General features: G+C 43.5%; 1 protein-coding gene across 1 annotated transcript in view; it reads right to left on the minus strand.

Moving 5' to 3' along the window:
* Positions 1-11,812, minus strand: part of CHST15 (carbohydrate sulfotransferase 15) — a 47,617-nt gene extending 35,805 nt beyond the window's left edge. The window contains exon 1 of the mRNA XM_027726436.2: positions 11,772-11,812. The gene's annotated coding sequence lies outside the window, so the exon portion shown is untranslated. The remainder of the gene's footprint in view (positions 1-11,771) is intronic.
* Between the last annotated feature and the right edge of the window lie 1,527 nt (positions 11,813-13,339).

The raw sequence follows: 13,339 nt of genomic DNA on the forward strand, positions 1-13,339 counted from the left end.
ACTCCCAAAGGCAGATGTCAGAGTGCTTTTCAGAGGTGCTTCTCAATTTGTGGGTGACAAAATGACACAGTACTGTTACCTACACTACCATATGCCAATTTAGATCTCCTAACTCACCATTCAGAATCCCATTACGTGGGAACTGAGGGATTTTGAATGAAATTCAGTGTATTATACAAGATAGAAAGTCACAGGCAATGCAATTTCTAAATAAACCAAGGCAGGCAGCACTGAATCTGACTTTCCCCAAGTAACCATATTAACCTGAGTGAATTTCAGTTTTTTCATAAGCTCAACACACAGAGAAAGTAAATTTTCCAAGCTTCCCAAGCTGCAGTCATGCTCCCCATCCCAGAGCTGTGCCAGAATCTGACTGCACCACAGTGACAGTGAACACTTTTTGGGGCCAAAGCTGGCAGATGGCACCTTCAGGAGCAGTGGTGCAAGACCTGCAGTGAGGAAATGAAACCCTCAGTCTCATAAACAACTCTCAGTTAAGAACTGGAGCCCTCATTAATATAACTGGTTTCATATGAGGTGCTAAAACACTAATTCGCCGCATTTAGAAGCCAACACCTTTTTTATTAGTTAAGGAGTGTTTTGCTGACCTTTATTTTTGCTCAAGTACAGAAGAAAACAGGAGGGTGAGAGTGTGTCATATACTCTGCCTCCAGCTAGTGAGTGCCATGTTAAAGTACATTTTTCACCTCAGATGAAAAATGAAGGCAGGTAGCCTTTCAGCACAGCTGCTCCTGAGGACTCAAACGGAAAATAATTTGGAGAGCAACCCTCACATAATTCACTCAGAACAATGGATTTATGTCCTCCAACCTGCATGAGATCCACAGAGTGAGTATGACTCCATCCCAAACTGAAACCTGAGGGAGAGGACACATTTAAATGTAAAAACAAACTACAGTACTGCCACTGGGGGAGGAGGAAGGGGGAAGAAAAAACAAAACAAAACAAACCAAACAAACAAAAAACCAAAGAAATGAACAAAAAAACCCAAACCAAACCAAACCAAAAAACAAAACAAACAAACAAATAAAACCAAACCAAAACAAAATAAAAAACCACTACCAAACCACTGATCATTACCCTTCAGGAAATCACTCAATCTTCAGCCTTTCTGCTTCAAGTCCAGAAAATTAAATTTCCCCTTTCTAATGGTGCTGACTTTGAGTACAGGCCAAAAAAAGTAAATAAGCACAAGGCTTCTGTGATCATGGAGCAGGATGAGGGTCTGCACCTGTCAATTTGGCACCTCGGGTAATGGGAGGAAAAATGCACCATGGAACACCAGGACCCAGATGAGGAGCCCTTTTCTCACTCTCACTGGTGAGCAATTGGTCATCTCATCCTGCTGCCTGACACTGGTCATGCTCCTTGGGATTGGGACAAACAGCTTTGCACTGGGTGTCAAGTGATGCTTTTCCACTTTGGAGATATATCCCCGTATGTCCATCTTCCACTTTTCTTTGAAGCCTTTAAACCCTGAGGATGAGCTGCATCATTCTGTAAGTGGATGCTGCTCTCTGATTTCAGTATTCCTTCCTCTCTCTACACATGCTTCCACCTTGCTTTCAGTTCTGCATGACTTTAAAACTCCTCTCACTGCTTTTACCTTGGTTCAAGATGAATTATCTGTATAAGCCATTAAAGTGCCTTTAATGACAGAACAGTTCATAATAATAAAACTGTCCTTTCCATAAAATGTACTGTCCCTCTTTGGAAAATGGAGTAAGCCTATTAATTATTTTCTTAAAGTCTGAATCTCAAAATGGCACTGCTGACATTTAAGGCTCATAAAAAATACAAATCTGTCTGATCTGTGAGAAATGAGTTTATACGATATATTTTAAGATGAAAATATTAATCAAGGAAGACAGTTGCCAATTAGGAACACAAACAGTAACAAAGCCACTTACAGCAAGTTGCCATTTTTGGTTTTTTAATCTTTTCCATGCCAAGAGCATGTTTCTCCCCAGCATAGTGGTGCACAAAATAAGTGACATCTGGTGGCTTCATGCTGTAATAGAATAAGGCACCTCATTTCAATGCTGTTAACTAATTCAATTTTTAAGTTTACTGCTTCTTAGTAAAGCTTTTTAGATGTTTTATTTACTTATTTTCACACAGATACTTCTGGCACCCCTGGGCATCATAGGCCCTCTGCATGGTGACAACTGCTGTTATCTAATTCAAGCGGGATCTTCATATTCAAAAACAAGACTCCAAAAAGGAATTAGGAAGGGATAAGAGAAGAGCACAAAGATTTAGCTGGGCATCACCAGTGAGAATTAAATAGAGCCAGTTTGTAAGAAAAGTCTGTACAGAATTTTGCAAAAGAAAACCTTCACATACTCCAAGAATTCACACGCTCAAAGCAATTAATATCAACTCGGGTCTCTCTGGATTGTTTCTCATTAGATTTTAATTAAACACAAAAGAAACAGCTGCAGTTTTCATTCTGAGTTTAGCAGCAAGCTGGTGACTAAAACTTTTACAAATTTGAAACGACCTTTTCACTTTTTACACCTTATTGATCCTCAGCAATGGCCACACCTAATCCAGCCAACCCTCCTACACCTAAACCTGCACTCCAGACATAAAGCAATTACAACTCCCCTTCAAACTCCTGCAGCCAGAAATACACTTTTCTTTTAGAAAGCTATAAGCCTCTCTTGGATAATTAATAAACACGCTGTCAGTCAGCTACAGTTAGAATTACAAAATTGCTGGCACTGCAATTTCAAGGCTTGTAACACCAATTTCTGCAGTAATAAGTAGTTATGGGGGGAAAAAAAAAAATCTGTAAGCACTATTTAACAGAAATGAGATGAAATATAAACAGACTCTAAATATTTATCAGCAGAGGAAGTTCAAAAATATCCCAGCCAAAGCGAAGCGGATGGCAGGCTAAATCCAGCCCGTTGAGGGTTCCTCGAAGGATGTGCAGGGAGGAACTTCATTTTCAGCTTGACATCGCTAAATCAAATTAATTCCTTCCTGCCATTCAACTGCTGCATAAAAATCCTTGATGCCAAAAGGACAAAGCTAAAAATGTCCCTAAACCCATGGCTGGATGCAAAAGGTTGCCCAAACCCCCGTCCACGCCCTGCAGCAATGCAATACTTTAAATAAAGAGTTGGACTTCGGGGCTTTCCATCGCTTTTAAGGCCTAAATATCCTTACCAGGAATGTCCACCTGCACGGTTGGCTTCCCTTAGCACTGAAATGGGGCTGCACATCTGCAGTATCTCCATAAAAGGGGACCTCAGGGATAACACAGCTACTGATAGATGATTTCAAAGAGAAATATTATTTCCTCTTCACATTCCCTCATCCCCACCAGACATTACCCTCACCTTACGACCTCCTGGCTGAGCTAAATAACACATGCACTGAAAAGCACAGCTGACTGACTTCAGCTCCAGCCACTCATCACAAGGAAAACTTCTTAAGATTCCATTTCAATTTATTTTTTGAAATCCTGGCATGCTGAAGTCAGCAGGAAGACATTTCATTGACTTTAATGAAGCCAGAGGTTCATCCTGAGAACTGCCATTTGGAATGAAAACAGCATTTATATTATCTCATTTGAAACCTTCCAATTCTTTTGTTAAATGCAACTTAATGATATTTGCTATTTTGGAATTATTTGCTATCTTTGAAAACACAGAAAGAAGGTTATTAAGGTACTGCAGTGGAAAATGTTTAGTGATTATGGATGGGATATTCTTGTTTCTGGGACAGGCAAGTATTTTTGACACATAAATATTCATTGTCATAAAAGTTTGTGTTCATTTTGTCATTATGAAAAGCCTTAAAATTTAGGAATTGTAAGAGTGAAGCAAAAATCGCTGTTGATATTTACATGTTTATCTGCATTTTCACGGTACATTTTAGTGTTTGGGGGGGTTTTTTCATTTATTATACAATAAACTAGCACAGCAAGACAAAAACCTGGAATGCTGGATAGATAACTACACCCACTTAATGGGTACCATTAAAAGAAAATGCTATCAAAACACAGCAGAGGCTTTTTATGCATTCCCCTGTATTACACCAAAATGAGTTATTGCAACATTCCAAATCCGATACCAAACCTCAGGAATGCTCAGTTTTCAAAGCTGGATGCAGAAATGAGCAGCAGGTGATTAGAAGCCATCTCAGTGACTTAACCTGAAAGCTACTCCCTGTCAAGCTCTGGAGTGTCACAGCCAAGCACCACTCAGGTTTTCCAGCCCCACCACTGCAGCCACACACTTTGGGAGAGCAGAGGGCTCTGGATTTCTCCCAGACAACTTAAAAACATTTTGAGTGCTCCTAATTTTGAGCAGGCAGGTTCTGGCTCCCTCACACCACTGAAAACCAATAGCTGAATTATTCTTGATCTACCCTAATGCAAGATGAATCCACGTGGGATTTCCATGGATACCAATATCTATTCCATTTAACTATGCTGTGTATTTTTAATTTTGCTGATCTCCTTAGCAATGTTCAAAAATCCACTCTGAAAGGTTAAAAACTTCAGTATTTAAAATCAACTCATGTTAAACGTATTATTTCCTCTTTCCTCAGTGAGAGGATGAGCTTAGGTTCCTCTCTTCCCTTCTGTTCACCTCTCACATCTCATTTCTTGTTGAAACTGTTTTAAAGATGGTATAAATAGCTTTGCAAAGTAATTCTAATACGAAATGTCAAGTGTAATAGTGGTTTCATTCTGATTTATCCTTGTCTGATCCTCAGGCAAGTTAATTCTCAACCTGCGAAACTGTTTTCAGAGCTTCATAATTTATGAAACTTTTCATCTGAATTATTTACTTTATGAATGGCTCTGATGAGTTGCTCAGGGTGTAAAGCTGTAGCACTCAATGCTGAAGGGCTCAAGAACATGGGGTTTTCTCTTTAAATTAAGGGCCCATCGCTACATCTCACGCTGTAATTTCTATGTTCAGTCTTTAATGCATAGCAGTGGTTTTATCTGATTTTTTATCGCTTGCAATAGATGCAGTTACAACCCAGATGCCACGGTGTTCTCCCAGCCCAGAGCTCCAGGGAAACACAAACAAAGCAGAGAGCCCCTGATCCTGGGGCACAACCTCACAGTGGGAACCAGTATTCCTTCAGGCCGCTGAAAACTGGTGCCAGCTCTGCGTGGGATCAAAACCTGATCACGGAATCACAGAGCCACTGAGGTTGGAAAAAACCTCTGAAATCATCAGATCCCATCTGTGACCGACCTCCACCTTGTCACCAACCCAGAGCACCGAGTGACACACCCAGTTGTTCCTTAACACCACCATGATCATGACTCCACCACCTCCCAGGGCAGCCCCTTCCAATTCCTGATCACCCTTCCCATGAAGAAATTCCTCCTGATGTCCAACCTGAACCTCCTCTGGCACAGTTTGGGGCCGTTTCCTCTTGTTCTGTGGGAGAGGAGACAGATTCCCACCTTGCTACAACCAGGTGTTGTATCCATCACCTTGCTGATGGACACATTCAACCTGCTCCTCTTCCACTTCAGCAGCAGCATCCAAAATCCACTGCAGAAACGGCCCTGGAAAGTTTCCTCAGGCTTCAGCAATGAAGCCAGAAGGACAAGCTGTACAGCAGCAGCCCTACAAATGAACTAAGTGGTGATGGGAGACAAGAAGAGGGGCACAATCACCAGCCTAACACAGTGAAACAATCTGTGAAAAGCTGAACTTTCAGAGAGTTCCTGGAGAATCTTAGAAATCTGAGATTCATTATCCCCTTCACTTACTAAACATTATCTATTTAACATTATCTAATACCTTCATAGCTCAGTCATAAGACAAATTACAACTAAAAAGTAGCCAAAATCAAAGAGACCTGGAAGGAGTATTAGATAATGCATTTGACAGACTTGCAATGAAGTGTTGGTTTTAAGACCTGCTAAAGAATTTTCAGGAGATGGAGCTCCCCTGTGAGGAGCTGGCCCTGCAGGCAAACCCATCTCATTACATGATATTCTCCTAATAAACTATTAAACCATCCTTCTCCATCTCCTGCTATTTCTAGATTTACACAGACAAATCTCCTGGCTGCACCAGACAGAGAGTCCTTCTTCTTCTTTGGATTAATAAATTCTGGCTCTTATGGACCATTATATCCTTGCTTAGGCACACCAAGGTTAACATGGGCTTTTACATTTTCTTCAAATTACGGGCAAAACCATCCAGAATCCTGATTTCCATTCCCTTTTTCCAGAAGTATTTCCTGTTTCTTGGTATGTCACTACAAATTTGGTGCCAGTTCTAAAACGCTTTCATTAAGTGCTTTCTTCTCCATACTATTCCAAGACCTGAATTTCAACTGGGTATGTGGAGCACGTAAGGACATTCTCATCTTCAATCACCTGAAATCATCCAGTATTACAAACTCACCTCCAATGTCCTGCCCACCTTCAGAGCACTCTTTCAACACTACAATCACCAGGCTTCTTCCACCTCCAAAGTACACACTGTAGATAAATCTTTTTTAATTTTTCTATCTTTCTTACAGAGGTTTTCATTTTTAAAAGCAGTCTTACCTTGTTTTCTCTGCACGACTTTGAACCTCACATTTCATCTTTGCTCTTGTTTGATCTCAGTTCTTCCCACTTTAAACTCACCTGTAACTCAATGACTGCCATTGCTTGAAAGAAATGTCCTTCCCTATATTCCATTCAATCCTGAGAAGTTACCAGTCTAACTTAAACTTGTCAGATTTAAGCCAAGCACCAATACATGCCAAAAAATTAATAACACAAAAGTCTTTTTCAATCTCATCAGTTTTTCTAATTTTATGGTAAGATAGCAGGGTACATTCACCCACACTGAACATCAAGGCTTTTTCCAGGAAAATATATCTCCTTGTGAAAATTATTTTTTCCTACTGGAAGGCGTGAAGCAAATAAAAAATATCAGTTCTAGTATTTTGCTATTTAGGGACAGATCTGCATCTTGTACAGTGTACAGTGTATGACCTACCTTAGATACAGAGCTGGCATTGAAAAACCACATTATTTATAAAATGGTGTGCATATTTGATGAGTCCAAACGATGGCATATTAAGTTTTAGAATAAAAAGTGTGTATTTAGTACTGCTTGGTATTTATACCACTCCATCATCCCATTTCTCCACAGAGCTGTGTTCATTTCCAAGGAAACCGGAAACTCAAAAGGCAGCCACCTTGGGAGCCACGTGCCTCCCACCATCCCTGACACTTCAGGGGCTTTCTGCAGACCAAGGGGGAGAAGGTTCTCTGCACCAGGAGTGCCAAAAATGCTTCTGGAGCTTATGTGTACTGCCTCACTTCTGGCAAGTTCATAAGGAAGTCAGCAGTCACTTCTGAGATGTGGAAAACAAGGGTTTCAACCAGTTGGAACTATTGTGGGAATTCTAAGAAGCTGGATCAAGGAATGAGAAGAAACAAGGCAATGTGTTGGGGGTGGAGAGCCCGGGCAGGAGAGTTGCTCCAGTCCAAAGATGATCAGAGGCATGGAGCATCAATCCCATGAGGAAAGGCTGAGAGAGTTGGGGTTGCTCAGCCTGGAGAAGAGAAAGTTCTGGGGAGACCTGAGAGCCCCTTCCAGTGCATAAAGGGGCTCCAAGAGAGCTGGAGAGGGACTTTAGACAAAAGCCTGGAGTGACAGGACAAGGGGGAATGGCTTCACACTGACAGAGGGCAGGGTTAGATGGGATATTGGGAAGAAATTCTTCCCTGTGAGAAAGGTGAGACACTGGCACAGGTTATCCAGAAAAGCTGTGGCTGCCTCATCCCTGGAAGTGTTTAAGTCCTGGCTGGATGGGGCTTGAAGTAACCTGGACTAGTTGAAGATGTCCCTGGCCATGACTAGGGGGTGGAACTAGTAGTTGATTAAGGTTTCTTTCCAACCCAAACCATTCTGCGATTATCTCACCACCTCTGGTGTGCTGCCACCAGAGGACAGAGGTAGAGCATTGGGACAGAGTGTGCTGTGGACTACTCATTCCTCCTCACATTCACCAACACATCAGGTCTCTCATCCCCACCACAGCTGCCTTGTCATTGCCATCAACCACCAGCACCCAACAGGACAATATTTTTCCCTCCGTTTCTCCTCACAAGGTATCATGGACATCACCTGGTTATCTCTTCTCAGCGGATGCCACGCTCCTTAAAACTAATGCTTACAAGCCACGTTCAGCTGCTGCTTGAAACCAGGTGTAACAAAAATTAATAAATATTCCATGGAAAAGCTACATTAACTGCTTGCCCCTCAAGTGCTGTTTAGTGGCATGTCAGGCACAGCTGTGTAATCAAAGGATTACAGAGCTCCCATTGCTCCGTGCCTGCCGCACTCCACCTCCTCGGGAGCTTTCCTGTCTCCTTCGCATGTAAAACCCAAATCCAGGAACCAGGACAGAATTGTAATCATGTCTTCAAGCCCAGGAAACACAAATGAAACAGCCAGTGTGACTCTACAACACGTTTTCTGTGAGATACATGGGCAGCCACACATGTTTTTAAGAGATAGGTGGACAGTGCTAGAGATAATCAGTTCATTTTAGTGAAATTGCAGTGTAAGTGAGAGATGGGTGTTGTTCAAGCTGCTTTGGGATAAGGACTTGCAGAAGCTTACAGATCCCTTCCCCTCTCCTGAATAGCTGTATTTAGCCTCCAGATCTGGCACCACACTTGGTCAGTAAGAAAAACAGGGCACTTCACAAAAAAAGATGAATAAATAAGACATACTAATTTAAGGGGGAAAGCAGTGGAAAAAAAAAAAAAAGCTATCTTATTGGAAATCTACCTTATTTTTCCACAGCACTTTGGATTCTTCCCGCTGAGCAGCATAACTCCAGTCAAGGAGTATGGCGAGAATTTAGAATTACCCCTCACTGTGCAAGGTATGGAGGGAAACAGGAGGGTTAGGACAGGAATGGAAGCCTGAAGACAGTGATTAAAGAGCCCAGTTTAAACCAGGGTGCAGCTTCTGCAGCTCTCTAAAATGCCTGGAACAGAGTGTTCCACAGCAAGTATCCAAAGTAGCAGTGAATGTTCAAACAGCACATTTCCTTGGAGTTCCTGATTGTGCAATATACAGTAACTGTAAGAGTAATTAGGAGGGAGAAGGAGTATATTGGCACCTGCTTGTCTCATGGCTTTCTTCACCCTAGTGATGTATCTGTGCTGAAAGAGAAACGTGGATGGGCGCTCTAACTTCCTAAAACAATCTGTTATTTAGGGGAGATCAGACCACTGCTGGCTCATCTCTGGAGAAAGTACATCAGCACGTGATGGTAACAGGATGCTGAGTTACAGCTCCCAAAGATTTTGCTCCATGGACCTTTGAGGAAGCACTCAGAGTAGGAAAAGTAGTTAAAAATAAGAAAGATTCCCTTCCTAGTCAGCAGAGGAATCTGGTAACAGATCCTTCTTGGTGAAGGGATTGCAGTATCACACCTAACAATGGCTCATGATCATGGCAGAGTTTGCTGTCACCCCCCAAACAACTTGATTTCAATATACACAGATACTTTGAGAAATGCTTTAGTATTAGACCATAGTCCATCTTTAAAAACATTTTCAGTAACACAGAAATCTCCTGGGCTACCAGCATAAGCTTTGCTCACTGAAACTCCCCATTCTCACAGAGCTCCTGACAGAGGCTGCTTAAAATAATGTTAAAATATAATATAAGCAGTATCTTATTTGCATCTCTATGATTATGCCTACATAATCCTGTCCTTGCTAATGCTGCTAGTGGATTACATACCCTCATCCTTCCACTTAAACCACATAAAATAATTCAAATATGAGGGTCTGCTTCAACCTTTTCATTCCTTTGATTTCCAGGTACCTACTTTTAGTTTAGCGACAAAGATAAAATCCATTACTCTCTTCCACTGCATTAGTGGAATTAAGTGTTTTGCCATGTAAATCTCCACTGTATCATAATGTTCCTGTTACAAACCACCAAATAAAACACTCTGAATTTGAGATTAGCCCTCCTATTACAAAATCTGAACCATAAAACTGTTTTGTTATTGATCTCAGAACTGCACAGTGATTGCACTCAGACACAGGATCTAAGTGCTGTTAAAAAAAAAAAAAGGAAAGAAAAAAGGTAGTTTGACTACTAAATCTTCATACAAGTAGTTTCCTCTTTTCTGCATTCAAATTGATTTTCTTTCTTTTGGCATGTGAAGAACCAGATGAATCCCTTGACTCAATGCCCAAGAGTGAAATGGCACCAGCAGCAGCAGAGAAGCTCTCAGGGCAAGAGACATGTGACAACATTTTAATCACTGACAAAAAAAGGCTTCAAGACAACTATTGCACTAGTGTTTACTGCTTAGAAGTGATATTTACTATTTATAAGTGAGTGTATATATATATATATGTGCCTGTGTATAAAACACATATATCAGTGCATGCAAACATCATAGATATAAGTATATATGAAGAGTTCATATAAATATTGAGACCTTTTATTGATGGAAATTTCCCTTTTTGCCAGAGATCAAGTACTCCCCAGTTAGTATCAAGTGCAGTGCTGTTCAATCAGGTGTTTGTTTATCCAAATGAGTGCATATGATTTTCAGTTAAACCTTAAAAATATTTACTCTTTGTGAACAGTTCCAGCAAACTTTGAGATTTAATCTGCGAGATTTAATCTGTGATGTGCTCAGGTGGCTGCTCTGCTTCTTTTAGTCACAAAATATAAAAGGCACGTGTTTGTTCTACAGGAGATGATGATGATGGTTTTTTGGGCTGGCTAACAATTCAAGAAGTGAAAGCATTCTGATGTCGTATGCAAGGAAGTCAATGTGTTGGGAACTTAAGGTCACAGAATGATATAATAAACAAAACTTAAAAAGAATCCATATCTGAAAGTTTGCTAGGTGTTTAGATGCACCATCCAAGCCATACTATCATTCATCCTATTAACCTACAAATCCGGCTGTGTCTAAGAAAGCCAAATGACTGCAGAGTACAGCTGTAGTATTACAATGAAGCAGCACAGGGGGAAAAAAGAAGAAAAAAAAAGATCACGTATTACACCGCCGAAGTTCAGCTGGTGAATTGTTGCTTAACAGACTCTGACCATAATAACCCGTCACTGAACCTTGCCTGCATTCTCAGCAGCTACGAAGCTATTTTTAACAGCCACCAGCTCGCATTTAAGAAATACCCCTCTTCACCTAAATATATGCATCAGTGAAAGGCAACATCCATCCACGGCTCGACTCTAGGTAGGATGCGCTGCCGGAATTGAATGGGTCTTTCAGAAAAGCCCCTTTACAAGTGTTTTCTCTCCCAAACCCCCCAAACCCCGCGCCATCAGCGGCCGCAGGGACCTGCCCAGCGCGGTCAGCCCGGCGGGGTGACACCGTCTGCGGCACCTTTGTCACCGCTCCGTCCCCCCGGACCCTGCTCCGGGGCGCGTTCCCACGCCGTGCACCCCCATCCCGCAGCACCGGGGGATGCTGCTCCCGGGCAGCGCCCCGAGGCGCCCCAGCCCGCTAAGAACAGGGACACTCGTGTGTCCCCCAGGTTTCATCCCAGGGGCACCTCCGCGCCCGCGGAGCCGGAGGCAGCGGCGGGACCCCCGTGCCCGCGGGGCTCCGCTCCCGGCGCTGCCTGCCCAACTTCCCGCAAAGTCCCGCCGCCTCCAAACTTGGGGAGCCGCGGCCTGGGGAGCACTCCTTCCATTTCCCTTCCTTTCTCTTCCCGCAGCGCCCATCCCCGCGATTCCCGGCGCACCCACCTCCGCCGGCTCGGCTCGGCTCGGCTCCGCTCTGCCCCGCGCCCGCCGCCTCCGCCGGCTCTGCCCTGCGGGAGGGGGGTGGAGGACAAGGAGGAGGAGGAGGAGGAGGAGAAGGGAGGGAGGAGGAGGAAGGGGGAGGGAGGGAGCAGCCCCGCCGCTCCCCGGCCGCGCTGCGCAGCCCGGGAGGCGGAGTGCTGCCGCTCGGCTCTGCCCCGCGGCTCCGCGGGGCGGGGGGTCCCCGGAGGTGCCCCCGGGGATGGCGGGGAGAGAGGGGCACGGACAGAGCCGTCCTGCTGCGGAGGAAGCGGCGGGGAGCCCACCCCGGTGCGGGTGGGGCGGGATGCGGGGGTTCCCCCGGGCATCGCCCCCGCGGCATCCCGGTCCTCCAGCACCGCCGCAACAGCGCCGGGTGGGATGGCTTGAGAGCCTTGGGAAGGAGACGGACCTCTCGTGATCCATCCGAAAGGAATTCAGGCTGTCCCGAGCGAATGGCGTGTAGGTGGCACCGGCATCCCAAATCCGGGTGTGCAGGCAGAGGTCAGCCCGAGGAGACTGGGCTCGATGCTGCCAGGACTCCGTGGCTGGAACGAGTCAGACCTTCCTGCTGCACACCTTCCAGACCATCTACTGCCTGGGCCAGGCTTGAAAAGGCAACAGCACAGACATGGGCTAAGAAGCCGAAATCTTTTACTCTGCAAATGCAAGGCTCATTCTCAAACAAGAGGATCATACCACATATTAATAAATATATACATATAAATTGAGTATATGTATAAACTGTTAAAGTGACAAAGGACAGGTGGAGATTAAATATTGGAAAGAAATTCTTGGCTCTGAGGGTGGTGAGGCCCTGGCACAGGTTGCCCAGAGAAGCTGTGGCTGCCCCATCCCTGGAAGTGTCCAAGGAGTGGATGGAGTTTGGAGCAACCTGGGATAGTGGGAGGTGTCCCTGTCCCATGGCACAGAGCTAGAACAAGATGGTCTTTAAGGTCCTTTCCAGCCCAAACTGTTGTATGATCCTATGATGATAAATGTATATTTAAATATGGAATCTGCTTATTAAGTCATCCATGTGATATGTGCACATCCCTTCTGTGACAGAGCACATACCATTTCACAAAAAGGTTTAATGCACTGCTTACAAAGCCAATGGTATCAGAAGAAGGAAAATTCTTCATATTTCCCTTCTAACACTGTTAGGCTTAAATCCACGTGTTTAAGACTCAGCAATATTATTTCTAAGTTGGAGGTGATGAAGCATGAGCTAAACATGAAAGAACAGTGAATTTTCTATTTTAGTACTTCCTTTCATGATCAAACCCATCTTTGGTTTTAACTTTCAGAAGCATCTAAAACTTACACAGATTTGTGGGAAAATCTGTTTTGAAGTGAAACCATATGTAACTTAATAGTAAAATGCAAAACAGAAGCTTACAAATTACACAGCTATGACTGGGAGCCAAACAGATTAAAGATTTCAAGAGGTGATTGCACACCTGTAAGACCATATATGAATAACTAAAAGACAGACTTTAAAAGTCACACATGCACACATCTTCTACAGCACA

Source organism: Pipra filicauda, unplaced genomic scaffold (genome assembly GCF_003945595.2).
Source record: "Pipra filicauda isolate LSUMZ 115617 unplaced genomic scaffold, ASM394559v2 scaffold53_size3534045_pilon, whole genome shotgun sequence".
NCBI classification, from domain to species: Eukaryota; Metazoa; Chordata; class Aves; order Passeriformes; family Pipridae; genus Pipra; species Pipra filicauda.